Below are 18697 nucleotides of genomic sequence, written 5' to 3' on the forward strand. Positions count from 1 at the left end.
ACTGCTCCGTGGTTGTGTTTGGTGGTGGAGGGAGGTGTGTTACTGCTCCGTGGTTGTGTTTGGTGGTGGAGGGTGGTGTGTTGTGTTACGTGGTTGTGTGTGGTGGAGGAGGTGTGTTACTGCTCCGTGGTTGTGTGTGGTGGAGGGAAGGTGTGTTACTGCTCCGTGGTTGTGTGTGGAGGAGGTGTGTTCTGTTCCGTGGTTGTGTGTGGTGGTGGAGGAGGTGTGTTGCTGTTCCGTGGTTGTGTGTGGTGGAGGGAGGTGTGTTACTGCTCCGTGGTTGTGTGGTGGAGGTGTGTTACTGCTCCGTGGTTGTGTGTGGTGGAGGGAGGCGTGTTGCTGTTCCGTGGTTGTGTTTGGTGGTGGAGGAGGTGTGTTACTGCTCCGTGGTTGTGTGTGGTGGAGGGAAGTGTGTTACTGCTCCGTTGCTGGGTGTGATATAAACACGTGTGTGGCGGCCTGTGGTGTAATGGTAAGCATACTTGCTTTGCAAGCGAGCGAACCCGGGTTCGATCAGGGCAGGGTGAAACTATGGACAAGTTTCTTTACGCCATTTGCCTCTGTCTACCCAGCAGTAATTGGGAACCTGGATGTTAATCAATTTGCGGATCGTATTCCGGGGTAATGGTTAGCCAGTGCAGTTGTCCAGTTTTCTCGGACTATTCCTTGACACTGGGTCATGCAGCTCGTTAACTAAGGGTGTTGTGTTGGCGAGAACTTCTACACCTTAAACCAATTCACGCCTAGGTGGCCCTTGGGCCGGCCATCCTCGTTACACGAGAGGCAGTATATAAAAGTGTATGTAAGTGTGTTTATGTGTCCCTCCATTTGTACAATATGTTACGGCGGGAGTAGGTATACACGTGTACCACCATGTGTACATCATGCGTACACACGTGGGTGTGGCCGAGTAGGTTGTCTGGCGGCGGGCAGTACAGGAATGACCGCAATGAGTCAACGTTTCTTACACGCTATTAAGAAAAAATGTGTAAGTTTTTTGTTTTAAGGCGAGAGTGTGGAGTGTGAATGGTGAGGTGAGGAGGAGGGAGAAGTGTGAATGGTGAGGTGAGGGGGAGGGAGAAGTGTGAATGGTGAGGGTGAGGAGAAGTGTGAATGGTGAGGTGAGGAAGAGGGAGGAGTGTGACAGTGTGGTGGTTCACATGATTTAAGAGAGGGTGAAAGGGGAGAGAGAGTGAGAGAGAGAAATGGATTAAGCTGAAAAAACGAAACAACAGGGATTGAAAGAAGGAGGTGACGTGGAGGAATTGGAGTGTGAAGAGAGAAATCACACGTGGGCTATTTCGCTCACATGTGAAAAAAAGACAGACAGACAGACAGACAGACAGACAGACAGACAGAGACCCCCACACCGTGTCACCTAATGATGCAAGGAAGCTAACCAAATACACCTGAAGGCATGCTAAACGACAACCCATTATATCAACACAAAGGTAACCACACCACACAACACAACACACTCAACACACCACACAACACAACACACTCAACACCACACAACACACAACTACACTCAACACACCACAACACACAACACACTCAACACACCACACAACACAACACACCAACACACACACAACAAAACCTCAACACCACACAACACACCACAACAACACACAACAAAAGAATAACACAGAATTAAATCAACAAAGCTTTGCGTTAGTGTGAGAGGCTGATTACACCCGACAAAATATAAAAATACAAATTCACTCACAAGGAAAAACAAACAAAACATGATCAGTCAGTCAGTCAGTTAGTAAGTCAGTCAAAAATACAGGTCAGGTTACGTATTAACATCACAGTGGTCGGTAATAAGGAAGAAAATAAGATGCCAATGGGTAAAAGTGGAGAGGTGTGGGGGGAGAGGTGTGGAGAGGTGTGTGGGGGAGAGGTGTGGGGGGGTGTGGGGGGGAGAAGGTGTGGGGGAGGTGTGGGGGAGAAGGTGTGGAAGGTAGGTGTGGGGGGGTAGGTGTGGGGAGAAGGTGGAGAAGGTGTGGGTAGGTGGGGGAGAAAGGTGTGGGTAGGTGTGGGGAAGGTGTGGGGAGAAGGTGGGGAGGTGTGGGATAGAAGGTGTGGGGGGAGGTGTGGGGAGAGGTGTGGGGGGGTGTGGGGGGTGTGGGGGAAGGTGTGGGGGAGAGGTGTGGGGGGGGTGTGGGGGGAAGGTGTGGGGGGGTGTGGGGAGAAGGTGTGGGGAGGTGTGGGGAAAGGTGTGGGGGAAGGTGTGGGGGGGAAGGTGTGGGGAAGGTGTGGGGGGGAGAAAGGGGTGGGGAGGAGGGTGTGGGGAGGAGGTGTGGGGGGAGAGATGAGGGGAGGGAGAGAAAATTCCCGAGATTAACAAAACGCGGCGTGAGTAAGGTGGATCGCCATTCGCCCATCCATCAGTATTTTGGTGACAGCGGTGCAGCAAATGGTGGCGGGCGGTAGAGACTAAAACGGAATAATGCCTTCGTGCAGTGAATGACCTTATCCTGTACTGTAAGCACCTAACTGTATACCTAAACTACCACCATCATCACTACTACTAACTAACCACTAACCACCATCATCACCACTACCACCACTATCACTAACCACCATCATCACCACTACCACTACTATCACTAACCACCACCATCATCACCACTACCACTAACCACCATCATCACCACCACCACTAATCATCACCATCACCACTACCACCACTAACCACCACCATCAACCACCATCATCACCACTACCACTAATCATCATCATCACCACTACCACCACTAACCACCACCATCACTAACCACCATCATCACCACAACCACTAACCACCATCATCACCACAACCATCACTAACCACCACTAACCACACTAATCATCAATCACCCTACACTAACCATCATACCTACCACTAACCACCACCACCAACAACCACTAACCACCATCATCACCACTACCACCACTATCATAACCACCATCATCATCACTACCACTACTATCACTAACCACCACCATCATCACCACCACTAATCACCATCATCACCACTACCACTAATCATCATCATCACCACTACCACCACTAACCACCACCATCACTAACCACCATCATCACCACAACCACTAACCACCATCATCATCACCACAACCATCACTAACCACCACCAACCACTAATCATCAATCACCTTCACCTAACCACCATCATCACTACTACTACTACCACCACCCACAAACCACTACCACCATCATCACCACTAATCACCACCACCACCACCACCAACCACCACATTTGATCAACGAACCCACTGACATTCATTAACTAATACGACCCTAATAAGAGACACACACACACACACACACACACACACACACACACACACACACACACACACACACACACACACACAGACAAAAACACAATATTCACCTCTACAATTTTTTCTGTCTGTCTGTCCTACCCCTCCTTCCACCCACCCTCCTTCCACCACCCCTCCTTTACCCACCCTCCTTCCACCACCCCTCCTTCCACCCCCTCCTTCCCCACCCTCCTTCCACCCACCCCTCCACCCACCCCTCCTTCCCACCCACCCCTCCTTCCAACCACCCCTCCTTCCACCAACCCCTCCTTCCACCCACCCCTCCTTCCACCCACCCCTCCACCCACCCCTCCTTCCACCCACCCCTCCTTCCACCCACCCTCCTTCCACCCACCCCTCCTTCCACCCACCCCTCCTTCCACCCCCTCCTTCCACCCACCCTCCTTCCACCCACGCCTCCACCCACCACCCTTCCTTCCACCCACCCTCCACCCACCCCTCCACCCCTCCCAACACCTTCACTCCTGGGGACAGGTAAGAGACGCCACACACACACCTTTATAATTAAAATCCACGATCAAATAAATTTTCATCAGCCAAAAAGTGATGACGATGAGTGAGTGGGAAAAAAATTAGTACACTAAATATTTTCAAACTAGAATTATTATGGGGGCAGAAGAGAGAGAGAGAGAGAGCATTATAAGCCGAGGGAGAATAATTATCGGTTCTCCTCAAGCAAGAAAATATATTATATGAGTGGTAATAATTTCTTCTCACATGACCTCATAATTTTAACTCTCCTCCTCCCTCCTCCCTCCTTCCTCCCTCCCTCCTTCCTTCCTCCTCACTCCCCTCACCCTTACCCTCAACCCCCAAAATCTCTCTCTCTCTCTCTCTCTCTCTCTCTCTCTCTCTCTCTTCTCGCACCGTAGAGAGAACAGACAGACACAGACAAAAGAACAAAGACAAACAGAATGAGACAAACAGACATATACAAAGAGACAGACAGACACACAGCTAGTACAGTCAGCAGTGGAAAAGAAATTAAAACAAAATAAAATAACAAATAAAATTAAATAAAATACCTAATAAAAATAAAAATAAAACACCAAATAAAAATAAAACACCAAATAAAAATAAAACACCAAATAAAAATAAAAATAAAACACCAAATAAAAATAAAACACCAAATAAAAATAAAACACCAAATAAAAATAAAACACCAAATAAAAATAAAACACCAAATAAAAATAAAACCAAATAAAAATAAAACACCAAATAAAAATAAAATAAAACACCAAATAAAAATAAAACACCAAATAAAAATAAAACACCAAATAAAAATAAAATAAAACACCAAATAAAAATAAAACACCAAATAAAAATAAAACACCAAATAAAAATAAAACACCAAATGAAAATAAAACACCAAATAAAAATAAAAATAAAACACCAAATAAAAATAAAACACCAAATAAAAATAAAAATAAAACACCAAATAAAAATAAAATAAAAATACTAAAAATAATTCCTTTTACAAATACCTCTCTATAACAACACCAAATTATACGCGTATAATATAACCCAAATATTGATATAATGTACCCAGTAATATATGAGTGTAAATATATGCAAAAATAATGAAGTTGCAAAATTACAAGTGTACATAATAAGTGTGTAAGTATTAAGTAGTGGTAATATAAGTTATACTGTTATACTTATATATTCAACACACTATAACCGGAGTAAGAATACAACTCGTATATTATAAACACGAACTATAAAGAATTAAATATATATACAAATAAATAAAATCACTATAGGTCGAAAATAATAGAGATATAAAATTAACACCAAAAATAAAAGAAAAATAATGACAAAATCTTTTAAAGTCAAGAGAAAATAAAAGACCTTTTGTGGTTTCTAAAGTGAGAAAAATTAAAGTGAGAGAGTGAGAGAGTGAGTGGTGGTGGTGAAGACCCCGTGATGAAGACAGAGGGAGAGGGAGGGAGAAGATTGAGAGGGAGGAGGAATTTGAGAGTGATCACACAAGATGGTCTGAGAGATAGAGATATGATGAGATAGATAGAGAGAGAGAGAGAGAGAGAGAGAGAGAGAGAGAGAGGACTTCCCTGGGATTAGTGACTTGCATTTAACACACAGTATTCAGAAAGGTCACAACTCACACACCCACCTATCACATTAAAACATTACATCACTTGTTATTAACCCACCTTTCACAGTAATTAATGACTCCCTCCCTCTCGCCTCCCCACTCACCCTCCCTCTCACCTCCCCACTCACCCTCCCTCTCACCTCCCCACTCACCCTCCCCCTCACCTCCCCACCTCACCCTCCCTCTCACCTCCCCCACTCACCTCCCTCTCACCTCCACCTCACCCTCCCTCACCTCCCACCTACCCTCCTCACCTCCCCACTACCCTCTCCCTCACCTCCACCCCCTCTCTCTCTCTCACTCATATCATACCAAAGCCACAACACTTATCACCAAGGATGTTAAGCATTCCTTTCTGAGAGGAAAAAGTAATTCTTACAAGAGATGGTAAGATTAAGGAGCTATTTCTTTCTTTCTTTTTTGGGGTGGAGGGGAGGGGTGAGAGGGAGGAAGGAGAGGAAAGAGGGAGGGGTGAGGGAGGGGGAGAGGAGGAAGGGGAGGAGGAAAACGAGGCTGAAGTTCCGTGCTGCTGCACTGACTTGTCACGTTCCAACACCCTCCCCAACCCACCTCCTCTTACTTTCCACTCCCCACCACCCCCCACCCCCGTAATGAAGCTCACGTTTTCACTCATCTAAATAATTTATCTCCACACATTTGATTATTATAAAAAACAAAATATTAACTCGAATTTAGTTTAACTCAGCAATGGTTAAAAATATATATATCTAACTATATCTGTAATGTTAATTCAGCCTTGTGAGTATTATTATGAGTATTATTATGAGTATTATTATGAGTATTATATAAATCCAGTTGTCTTCATTAAATAACTCATATAATCTTAGTAATTATCTCATTATTAACCGTCTTATGTATAGTCATATTATACGTAATTACATCCAACTTTAATCAGTAACCCACAACCTACAACCCCACAACCCACAACCCTCCCCACAACCCACACCCAGCGACTGTAGTTTCCCCCGTATGTTTAATGATATAACCTCTTCCCCCCCACCCCCACCCCCCCCCAGTAGCCCACAACCCCACGACCCACAGCCGCTTTACATCTCTAGTGAATTTAGCACCCTCCCTGGACCCGTCTTCCTACAGGTTAGGTTAGGTTAGGTTAGGTCAGGTCAGGTCAGGTTAGGTTAGTTGGTAGAAAGTTGCTGTTCCCGGTATGTGTCAGGGTATCAACAGGTCCAGTGAGGAAGACTCGGGTGGACGCTCCTCACCCCGTCAGCCAGGCGTGCGTGAGGGTGCTGGGTCAAAAACACTTTCACCCTTTTGTTTACAAACATCACGACTCGCGCCAACCACCGACACGACCAGAATATGCGGTAAGGAGAAGCTCACACGCCGCTCACCAAGTTGTTAATGATGGATTCACAGAGGAGTGGGTTTTTTATAAAGGGGGATGGGGGAGGGGAGTCTGTTTTCATGACTGACTGACTGACCGACTGACTGACTGACTGACCGATTACGTATTTCCTATATTTCTCCTGAGACATTTTGTTTTCTACAGCGTTTCAATATAATATAAGCTGTGACACTAACACAGCTATGACTAATTCTTTGTTAATACTCAATGATGGACAGAGAGAGGATAACCTAGAGTGCAGGAGAAGAATGTTACCTATACTACACTACCACAGTACACACACCAGCTGAATGTGACCAGGGGCGGTGAGGTACAGTCAAGAACCAGTAATTGTTAAACCCAACCCCACCCCACCCCACCCCACCTCACCTTAACCCACCTCACCCAACCCCACCCCATCGCACCCCACCCCCACCCAACCCAACCCAACCCAACCCAACCCCACCCCACCTCACCCCACCTCACCCAACCCCACCTCAACCCAACCCCACCCCCCCAGTAGCCGGAGCCACAGCCGGTGTATGCCGATAATGACCAAATGCAGCATCCCCAGCGACGTTTAGACAGAGGAGGGAGAGAAGAGAGGGGAGGGGGGGAGGGGTTATCCGATTGCCAGGCCTTCACTTGCCGTGACTCTGGCTACTAGGGAGGGGAAGGGAGGGGGGGGCGGTAATTACTGCCCCTGACTGTACTTACTCTCTACAGTACATAAGAACATAAGAACATAAGAACATAAGAATGGAGGAAACTGCAGCGGGCCTATTGACCCATACTGGGCAGTCCCGTTTACACCCAACCCCTATTGCTCATATAAGCATCCAACCTATGTTTGAAGCTATTCAGCGTATTCGAGTTAATGATGATATTTGGTAACTTGTTCCATTCATCCACTACTCTGTTTCCGAACCAGTGTTTACCTATTTCACGCCTAAATCTAAATTTGTCTAATTTAAAACCATTGTTACGAGTTCGCTCCTGGTTGGATAGTTTGAGTACCTTTGTAATGTCCCCTTTGCTTAGCCCTGACTTTCACTTATACACCTCTATCAGGTCTCCCCTCGCTCTACGTCTCTCGAGGGAGTGCAAATTAAGATGCTTTAACCTGTCTCTTTTCTCAAGGTTCCTAATGCCCGGGATTAGTCTTGTCATTCTCCTCTGAATTCTTTCCAATAATTCTATATCCATTCTGGAATACGGTGACCAGAACTGAACTGCGTAATCCAGGTGAGGTCTCACAAGCACAAGATACAGTTTTAGGATAACCTCGCTAGTCCTGTAACTAACACTCCTTTGTATGAACCCAAGTACTTTATTAGCCTTGTTACAAGCAAAAACACATTGTTTACTTGGCTTAAGGTTCCTACTTATCATTACTCCTAAATCTGTTTTGCAGTCGGATTTCTCTATGGCATCGTTGTTCATCTGGTATCTGGTTTCCCTGTTTACATCTCCTATACTGAGTACTTTACATTTGTCCACGTTGAATTTCATCTGCCATTTTTCAGACCATTCAAAAAATTTGTTTAGATCTTCCTATAGTTTTGCAGAGTCCTCGTCAGATTTAATAACACGTCCTATTTTAGTGTCATCAGCAAATTTACTTATGTTGCTGTCTATGCCGATATCTATGTCGTTTATGTATATAATAAAAAATAATGGTCCAAGTACTGAGCCTTGGGGAACTCCACTTGTGACGTTGCTCCAATGGGACTTAGTGACGTTAATGCTCACTCGCTGTTTCCTGTCCTGTAACCACGCCCTAATCCATTTAAGGATGTTACCTTTGATGCCATGTGCTTCTGCCTTTCTAATTAGTCTTTCGTGGGGTACTCTGTCGAAGGCTTTGCTAAAGTCGAGATATACCACATCATAATTGTGCCCCTCGTCCACCGATTCGAAAACTGATGAAAAGAATGTTAATAGATTAGTTAGACAAGAACGTCCGCTTGTGAAGCTATGCTGGGAATCATTGATCAATCGGTGCTTCTCCAGGTGATTTCGAATAGAGTTTGAAATGATTGCTCCCAGTAATTTGCCTACTATTGATGTTAGACTGATTGGGCGGTAGTTAGAGGATAGTGATCTATCCCCCTTCTTGAAAATCGGTATTACATTCGCTATCCTCTAGGATTCTGGTACTACACCTGTTTTTAAGGACATGCTAAACAACTTTGCTAAGGGCATACTAAGCTCTTCCTTACATTCCTTTAATACTCTGGCAAATATCTCATCGGGACCAGGTGACTTATTAGGCTTTAGTTTGTCTATTTGCTTACTAACATTTACAAGTCACTACTATCTCGCTTAATTTGTTTTCTTCACTATCTCTGAATAGAGTCGGTGCCTCGGGTATCATGTTTAAATTTTCGGTGGTGAAAACTGTTGAAAAATATTTATTCAAATTATTGCTCATTTCTCCGTCGTTATCAGTGAGCTCGCCGGTATCTGACCGTATTGGTCCAATCTTTTCTCGTGTTTTAGTTTGATACATTTGGTAGAATCCTTTGGGGTTTGTCTTCGCCTCCCTTGCTATCCTTACCTCATTATTCCTCTTGGCTTTCCTTATCTCGGTTTTAACCCTACTCGCCAATATCTTATAATAATCCTGGAGGTAAATTTCGCCAAGCTTTATCCTTCTACCTATAGCCTTCCTTTGGCCAATGATGTTCTTTAAATAATTATTTATCCATTTAGGGTCATTGTTGTCTGATCTGAGTTTTTTATTATTTAAATTAACTGCAATCTCAGATGTCGTTTACCAGTCGAAATCTCTCAGCTGCCTTTTAAAGTCATTCTCTGAAAATTTTAACTGAATCTAATTTTGTGATCGCTGTTTGCAAGTTCGTTCCCTACCTCGACATTGCTAATGAGGTTTTCTGTTCGACAGAACTAAATCGAGTATATTATTACCCCGTGGGGTTCGGTTATATGTTGACTGTAAAACAGTCCTGGATCGTCTCGAGAAAATCCTCTGATTCTGAGTTACCCGTAAGGTCAGTCCAATCTATTTGGCCAAGGTTAAAGTCGCCTACTATACAGACTTTGTTGTGTATGGAAGCCCTGCGCATTTCATCCCAGATAAGTCGCTCATTGACTCTATCAAGATTGGGGGGTCTATATATTACTCCTGTGATTTTCTACCGTCGCTTAATTCTATCCAAATTGTTTCTGTATTCTGTAGTCCGCGTTAACATACTGTACTGGTCGGTTGATCGTTCAGGTTCAAGTTCAGGCTCTTGAATTATACCTGAACATGAACCATGAAGTAAAGCAATACCAGCACGGAGGGGGGGATGGGGAGAGGGGGGAGAAGGGAGGGATGGGGAGAGGGGGAGAGGGGGGAGAGGGGGGTAATGGGGAGAGGGGAGGGGGAGAGGGGGATGGGGAGAGGGAGAGAAGGGGAGAGGGGAGGGATGAGGAGGGAGGGAGAGGGAGGGAGGGGAGAGGGAGGATGGGGAGGGAGGGAGGGGAGAGGAGGGGGAGAGGAATAATGGGGAGAGGGGAGAGGGGAGAGGGGGAGAGGGAGAGAGGAGGGAAGACACTGTACAGCTCCTGAATCGCACCTAAACATGAGCCAGTGTTGGTCTGGTCTCATCTTAAAAAACAGAGAGTTACACCAGCTCGGGAGGGAGGGGTGTTAGTGTTGCTGGGGTAACACCAGCAGAGGTGAGGGGGTATGTTGGTCTGGCTGAACCACAGTTAAACACCAGCCAGGGAGGGTGAGGGGTGTTAGTGTTGGTCTGGGCTGAACCAACTAGTTAAGTAACACCAGCCAGGGGGAGTATACCAGCGGCCCTCGTGACAGTCTACCTTGGGTTTACATTTGAGAGTGGATATTAGACTTAACTGCCCCATAACCAGAGAAAGTCGCCTCACGGCGGAACAACCAGAACTGGGCTGTTTCCTCGCCACATCATTTCGTCAATTACCAACACACTCACTCTCAACGTCGTTCACTTTACCACGTGAACGAAGTGTATCACAAGTGTACGTTCGCTCAACTTACCTCCCAAGATCTGTTACATCAGGTTCCACCCCAAGTAGGTGTATTTAAATTTTACGTTCGTTCTGAGATATTTTATTACTAGTAAATTTTGAGCTGGTTTGTAGACTAATATCTTTATAACACCGTGTTTACTTTGGTAAGCCTGTGTATGTGCATGTAATAAACGGTAAATGTCTAAAGGTCAATACATCATAATCCCCAGACTAACACATCAACATAATCAAGGTCGCATTGAGAACAAACAGCAAGATACACAGAGCAGTAAGTTGAACTAGAGTGTCACATGTTGTGTTAATTCACGCCTTTTCACTCGTCCTCCTCCGGGTCAGTGACTCAGTACGTGTTGGTTGGCTGCCCGAACTTCCACCCCCCCACCCCGACCCCTACCCACCCACCCCACCCTAAAAAAAATCGCCCTAATATAGTTTTGTGAGGTAACACAACAGTACTAAGTGGGTTGTCCGAGGGGCAAGACACGAAACAGTTTACACTTGCCCTTTGCTATTTCACACAGTCTCGGGCAAGAGGGCAGGCAGTGCTTGGATGGACGCCACACCCACAGTACAATAACTCCAGGAAAAACAAAACCAAAAACCTACAGCGCGCAGACACAGCTCCCTCAAGCCCACATTTATCTCGCCAGAACAACAACCTCGTACAGCCAAACTGGGTCCAGAGTCACAGAGGTTAGTAAGATAATATTTCTTCGTAACTAAACATGTAGTAAGAACGCACCTCACTCTCTCACACCAGTAAAGACGCACCTCCTCTCACACACCATAAGACGCACCTCACTCTCACACACCAGTAGGCACACCTCACTCTCACACACCAGTAAGAACGCACCTCACTCTCTCACACCAGTAAAACGCACCTCACTCTCACACACCAGTAGAACGCACCTCACTCTCACACACCAGTAAGAACGCACCTCACTCTCACACACCAGTAAGAACGCACCTCACTCTCACACACACCAGTAGAACGCACCTCACTCTCACACACCAGTAAGAAGCACCTCACTCCTCCACCAGTAGAACCACCCACTCTCACACACCAGTAAGAACGCACCTCACTCTCTCTCACACAGTAAGAACGCACCTCCTCTCTCACACCAGTAAGAACACTCACTCTCACACACCAGTAAGAACGCACCTCACTCTCACACACCAGTAAGAACGCACCTCACTCTCACACACCAGTAAGAACGCACCTCACTCTCACACACCAGTAAGAACGCACCTCACTCTCACACACCAGTAAGAACGCACCTCACTCTCACACACCAGTAAGAACGCACCTCACTCTCACACACCAGTAAGAACGCACCTCACTCTCACACACCAGTAAGAACGCACCTCACTCTCACACACCAGTAAGAACGCACCTCACTCTCACACACCAGTAAGAACGCACCTCACTCTCACACCAGTAAGAACGCACCTCACTCTCACACACCAGTAAGAACGCACCTCACTCTCACACACCAGTAAGAACGCACCTCGCTCTCACACCAGTAAGAACGCACCTCACTCTCACACACCAGTAAGAACGTACCTCACTCTCACACACCAGTAAGAACGCACCTCACTCTCTCACACCAAGTACACACTCCAAAAACAGCGCCTCAGTTATCCTTAAAATCTACCTTAATTAACAGATAATATTAAGGTAGAGCTATAAAATACGTCTAATTATCTACCTTAATTAACAGATAATATTAAGGTCGAGCTATAAAATACGTCTAATTATCTACCTTATTTCCCTAATAGATACTAAGTGAACATATCTACATAAGGTAAACTCTCAGAATAGTGAGATAAAGAGAAATTATTGTAACATGACCTTAAGTAATACTCTACGTGTTTTATGTCAACCTGTTGTGTAGTTTTAAGATCAAATGTTTATATCCATACCACAGATAAGACGTCATCTCTATCACCTCAAAATTCCTACACACACACACACACACACACACACACACACACACACGCACATACACAAACACACATACACAAATCACAGACTAAGGCACAATAATAATGCTGCCTTCAAGAGGTTACTGTACTTATTATGCTTAAACGCGTATCTGTATCTGTATGTAAACCTGTATTTGTACTTGCGCTTTTTCTTGTAACCTGTCCTTGGCTTGTACCTAAACTCATACATAAACTTGTACCTGTAACTAAATTTGTACCAACGATTGTAACCTGTACCTGTCCTTGTAATTAAACTTATACCTGGACGTGTATCTGTACCCAAACTTACACCTGTCCTTACACCTGTCCTTATACCTGAACTTGTACACCTGTAATTGTACCTGAACATTTTACCTGTATCTATGCCTCGTATCCGTCCTTACACTTCTTCCTCAATAAGCGTCTTCATTTTCATCTTAAATATCCAACCACTTCTTCCAGTCACCATCTGATTATCTTCACTACCCCACCAACCCTACCCCACCCCCCACCACACCACCCCACACACACCACACCCACACACCACCCCCCCACCACACCACCCCACCCCACACCACACCACCTCACCCACCCCCACCCCACCCCAAAATATATTCCTAAGGATATATATCTGACCGTGTTTAACCCAGCCTCCAGTGTCCGCCAATCCTGACCTTTTCTCTGATAATGTTTTTCGAACGTGAGGGATTTATATTTTTTTTCCTCCAATTGTGACTTAGGTTGAGTTATTTTGTGTACGTGTTTTTATAAAGAAGTATCAAGTGTTTAAGGGTGATTGGATACTGATATTTAGACTCAATGATACACAATAAAGATCTTATTTTTTAGAGAGAGATTAAGACAGATGGACACATAGACAGCCAGATAGAGAAAAGACAGACAGATGGACACATAGACAGCCAGGTAGAGAAAAGACAGACAGATGGACACATAGACAGCCAGATAGAGAAAAGACAGACAGATGGACACATAGACAGCCAGATAGAGAAAAGACAGACTGAAAGAGGGGGATTCCGGAAACAATAATGATGATTTTTTTTACTCATTCTTACTTTCGTCGTTGTCGTTGTTGTTGTTGTCGGTGTTGTTGTTGTCGGTGTTGTTGTTGTTGTTGTTGTCGGTGTTGTTGTTGTTGTCGGTGTTGTTGTTGTTGTCGGTGTTGTTGTTGTTGTCGGTGTTGTTGTTGTTGTCGGTGTTGTTGTTGTTGTCGGTGTTGTTGTTGTTGTCGGTGTTGTTGTTGTTGTCGGTGTTGTTGTTGTTGTCGGTGTTGTTGTTCTTTGTGGTGATGTTATTTTGTTGTTGTTGTTGTTCTTGATTCAGATGGTTCTACGACCAGGGTTGTTAAGCACCGAAACTGGTACATACATACATACATACATACATACATACATACATACATACACATACATACATACATACATACATACATACATACATACATACACACACATACATACATACATACATACATACACACATACACACATACATACATACATACATACATATAACTAAAGCAGACACCACGTTAGGATCCCAACCCACATACTGAGGCCATTGACATTCACCTCAGCCCGCTCCGCCACTCACCAAGCCAGGCAGGACCTTGATTCACAGACAGACTTACGTTTAAAAAAAAAGAAAGAATTCCCTCTTAAATGGAGATAACTATGTGAACCTATCCGAGGGGTTTAATCTGAACCTCACCACCCAAAACAAAAATCTTAAGCAGTCGTATTTTTTTTTTATCTCGTATCTAATTGGCTCACTTAAGCTACGGCACAAGAGACAGATTCTTAAAGGAGTCTTACGTTAAATATTTCCTCGTAGTAACTGGAGATGTGAGAACGCAGCTAAGCGGTTCAATCAAGCTCCCAAAACAAAGACAAATTCTTCAGATGTCATAGGTTAATTTTTTTTTGTCCTCCCTTTGTAAATTGAGATGTAGGAATGCGTCTAAACTACCTCACTTAAACTACGATACCATGATTATCTTTTTTTTTTAATGCGGCCTACGTTAATATTTTTCCTTCTTACAGGATGATAATAAGGATGTATCTAAATGGCTGACTCATGATAAATATAATAATAATAATAATAATAATAATAATAATAATAATAATAATAACAATAACAATAATAACAATAATAATAATAACAATAATAATAATAATAATAATTATAACAATAACAATAATAATAATAATAATAATAATAACAATAACAATAATAATAATAATAATAATAATAATAACAATAACAATAATAACAATAACAATAATAATAATAATAACAATAACAATAATAATAATAACAATAATAACAATAATAATAACAACAATAGGTCCCTCCCCCAAAGCCACCTCGAGACTAGACACGCCGCTTCACCTTACCTCTTGGTGGTCTCTTATTCACCAGTTATAAGACAAAAATTGAACGCACCGAATATTTGTGGATCCGGATTTAGGAAATTTTCAAGGATTCTCTCTCTTTCTCTCTCTCTCTTTCATTACAGGACAGCAATATGACAGTGGAGTAATCAAGCAAATGGAATAGTGGGGCTATTTACACACCACACACACACACACACACACACACACACACACAGAGGGACGAATTCAGAGCTTGAGGAGAGGCTGCCGTACGATCATCAACGTGATAATCAGAAGGGCAAAAATTGATTGGTGGTAATCAAACGTCTGACCAGCCAATCAGAGCGAAGATGGCACCGTCCCAAGTCTTGGCTTATCAGATGAGAGAAACCGAGAGAGAGAGAGAGAGAGAGAGAGAAAGAGAGAAGAGAGAGAGAGAGAGAAACCGAGAGAGAGAGAGAGATCCCGAGAGAGAGAGAGGGAGAGAGAATAGAAAGAATGAGAGACAGAGAGACAGAGAGACAGAGAGAGAGAGAGAAAAGAGAGATCAGAGAGAGAGAGAGAAAACCAGAGAGATCGAGAAAGAGAGAGATCCGGAGAGAGAGAGAGAGAGGAGAGAATAAGAAGAACGAGAGACAGAGACCGAATCAAACTCTTGACTAGTTACGACACAACCAGTAGCCTTAAATAAAGTTATGTCTGATACGAGGAAAATTTCTTAAACACGGAAGTTTTGTGGAGCTTGAGATGACCTGACGCCGACTGTCTGTCCGTCCGTACTTCCGTCTCTCTGTCCGTCCGTCCGTACTCCCGTCTCCCTGTCTGTTTATCCGATCGTACGTCTATCTATCTGTCCGTCCGTCTATCTATCTATCCATCGATCTATATCTCGTTCTGTCTATCTATCTGTCTGTATTTATCTGTCTGTCTGTGTCTGTCTGTCTGTCTGTATGTCTCCTCATGTACCGCTGAGCCTTATGTATCCATGTGTAAATAATATGTAACACGTTTTAAGAACTATGTATATCGGTTTTATGTATTAACTGTATTATTATGTATTATAAATTGGTATGATTATTTATAGGTGTGTTCTTATACGTCAGGTTTATTATTAATGTTGTTTTATATGTGTTTGATTATTTTTTATTTATTTTGTTTATCGTCATTACTTATTTGGTTTATCATTATTATCTATTTGCCTATCATTATCATTTATTTTGTTTATTGTTATTATGTATTTTAATTACGATTTTCATTATCTACCATACGTATCGGAGGGTGTGAGGGTGTGAGGGTGTGAGGGAGAGTGGGGGAGAGAGAGAGAGAGAGGGAAAGAAAAAGGAGTGTGTGGGAGGTTAGAAAAAGTGTGAGAGGCTGAGGAGAGAGAGAGGGGGGGAAAAGGGGAGTGTGTGGGGAGAGAGAGGAAGGAGTGTGAGGGAGAAGAGAGAGGGGAAGAAAGGAGTGTGTGGGAAGAGAAGTAGAGGTGTGAGGGAGAGAGAGAGGGGAAAGAAAGGGAGTGTGTGGGAGAGAGAGAGTGGGGATGTGAGGGAGACGAGGTGAGGGAGAGGGGGGAAAGGAGGTGTGGGGAGAGAGAGAGAGTAGGGGTGTGAGGGAGAGGTGAGAGGGGGGAAGAAGGGAGAGTGTGGGAGAGAGAGTGGGGGTGTGAGGGGGGGAGAGGGTGAGGGGGGAGAGAGAGGGGAAAAGAAAGGGAGAGTGTGGGAGAGAGTGGGGGTGTGAGGGGGAGAGAGTGAGGGAGAGAGGGGGAAAGAAAGGGAGGGGTGTGGGAGAGAGAGTAGGGGTGTGAGGGAGAGAGTGAGGGAGAGAGGGAAGAAAGGGAGGTGTGGGAGAGAGGTAGGGGTGTCAGGGGAGACGAGTGAGGGAGAGAGGGGGAAAAGGGAGGTGTGGGAGAGAGAGTAGGGGTGTGAGGGAGAGAGTGAGGGAGAGAGGGGGGAAAGAAAGGGAGAGTGTGGGAGAGAGAGAGTAGGGGTGTGGGGGGAGAGAGAGAGAGAGAGTAGTGGTACAGGTTTACAAGGGGCATGGTAGGCAGGGCGGCAGGGTGGGCGGGGCGAGGTGTGGGGTGAGCGAGGGGGCAGGGAGTGGCAGGGGGCAGGGTGGCGAAGCGAGCAGGGTGGGCAGAAGCGGGCAGGAGTGGGGTGAGGCGAGGTGGCAGGGATGGAGAGGCAAGGGTGTGAGTGAGCGAGGGTGGCAGAGGTGGAGGACAGGGGTGGCAGGGTGGGCGGGCAGGGTGGCAGGAGTGGGCCAGGCGGCAGGGTGGGTGAGGCGGGTGTGGGGGTAGGCAGGCGAGGTGGTAGGGAGTGGGCGAGGCGGGGTGGCAGGAGTAGGCGAAGCAGGCATGGTAGGCGGGTGTGGGAGTGAGGCGAAGTGGGGCATGGTAGGCAGGGTGGCAGGGTGGGGAAGCGGGCATGGTAGGTGGTGTGGGGAGTGGGCAGAAGCGGCAGGGTAGGCGAAGCGGGCATGGTAGGCGAGGTGGGGGGCATGATGGGCGTGGCTCAATCTGTACACGTCATAAATCTTTATGCTCAATTATTTTAACTATATATTATTGTGTGGGTGATATATTACAGTACACACACACACACACACACACACACACACACACACACACACACACACACACACACACACACACACACACACACACGCACACACACACACACACACACACACACACACACACACACTGAGATCCCCTGTCCGAGAATTGCTGTTCGACACCACAACCGCATCCAGCCCATACATTGCACGAACTGATCGCTATAAGAACAGCCCAGTCCCAACCATTGTAAAATTATCAATAACATGTAATAAAGCAGTGTATTCCTCCCAGTAAACACTGCTCCCTACACTGTCACTATGTTGAAATGAACTGTAGTTTGAGCTGATCCCCATCTAAGTTACTATATGTGTATTTGTGTCACTTATGTCACTTGTATATTATTTGTAATTCGTATTTCCCAATATGTAACTGTATATTTTCAGCCTTCTGGCTGCCAAGCTCTTCAATAAACCGTTAATTATTATTATTATTATTATTATTACACACACACACACACACACACACACACCTCACTCTGGCTGACAACAAAACAATCGTCAGGAGGGAACATTTGTAGGGCTATTGTTGATTCTTGACAAATTAAGTCATATTTGTGGAGAAAACTTTCCAAATGAGTTATGTGTTTAGGTAAACCTTGTTAGTTCTACAGATACAACTAAGAAAAATATGGCTTGATCTTGCTGCTCCCTGCCAACTCATGCGCGAACACGACAGATGTAAACGATAACAATGAGCGTTCATATAAGCACTAAGTTACGTCACGGGCAAATGGCGGGGGGGGAGAGGGAGGTAAAGAGATAGAATTAAAACGACGCCTATTGTAATCTAAATGATATAACCAAGAACTCGAGCTTCTCCTCCGACCCTTCGTAAATTCTTACAAGTGAAGCTCCTGCACACCA

General features: G+C 44.9%; 1 long non-coding RNA gene across 1 annotated transcript in view; it reads right to left on the minus strand.

The window, feature by feature from the left end:
* LOC121855118 overlaps positions 1 to 18697 on the minus strand; it is a 114238-nt gene that overhangs the window by 32568 nt on the left and 62973 nt on the right. The gene's annotated exons all lie outside the window — the stretch shown is intronic.

This window comes from Homarus americanus, unplaced genomic scaffold, assembly GCF_018991925.1.
Source record: "Homarus americanus isolate GMGI-L3 unplaced genomic scaffold, GMGI_Hamer_2.0 scaffold32757, whole genome shotgun sequence".
In the NCBI taxonomy this organism is placed as follows: Eukaryota; Metazoa; Arthropoda; class Malacostraca; order Decapoda; family Nephropidae; genus Homarus; species Homarus americanus.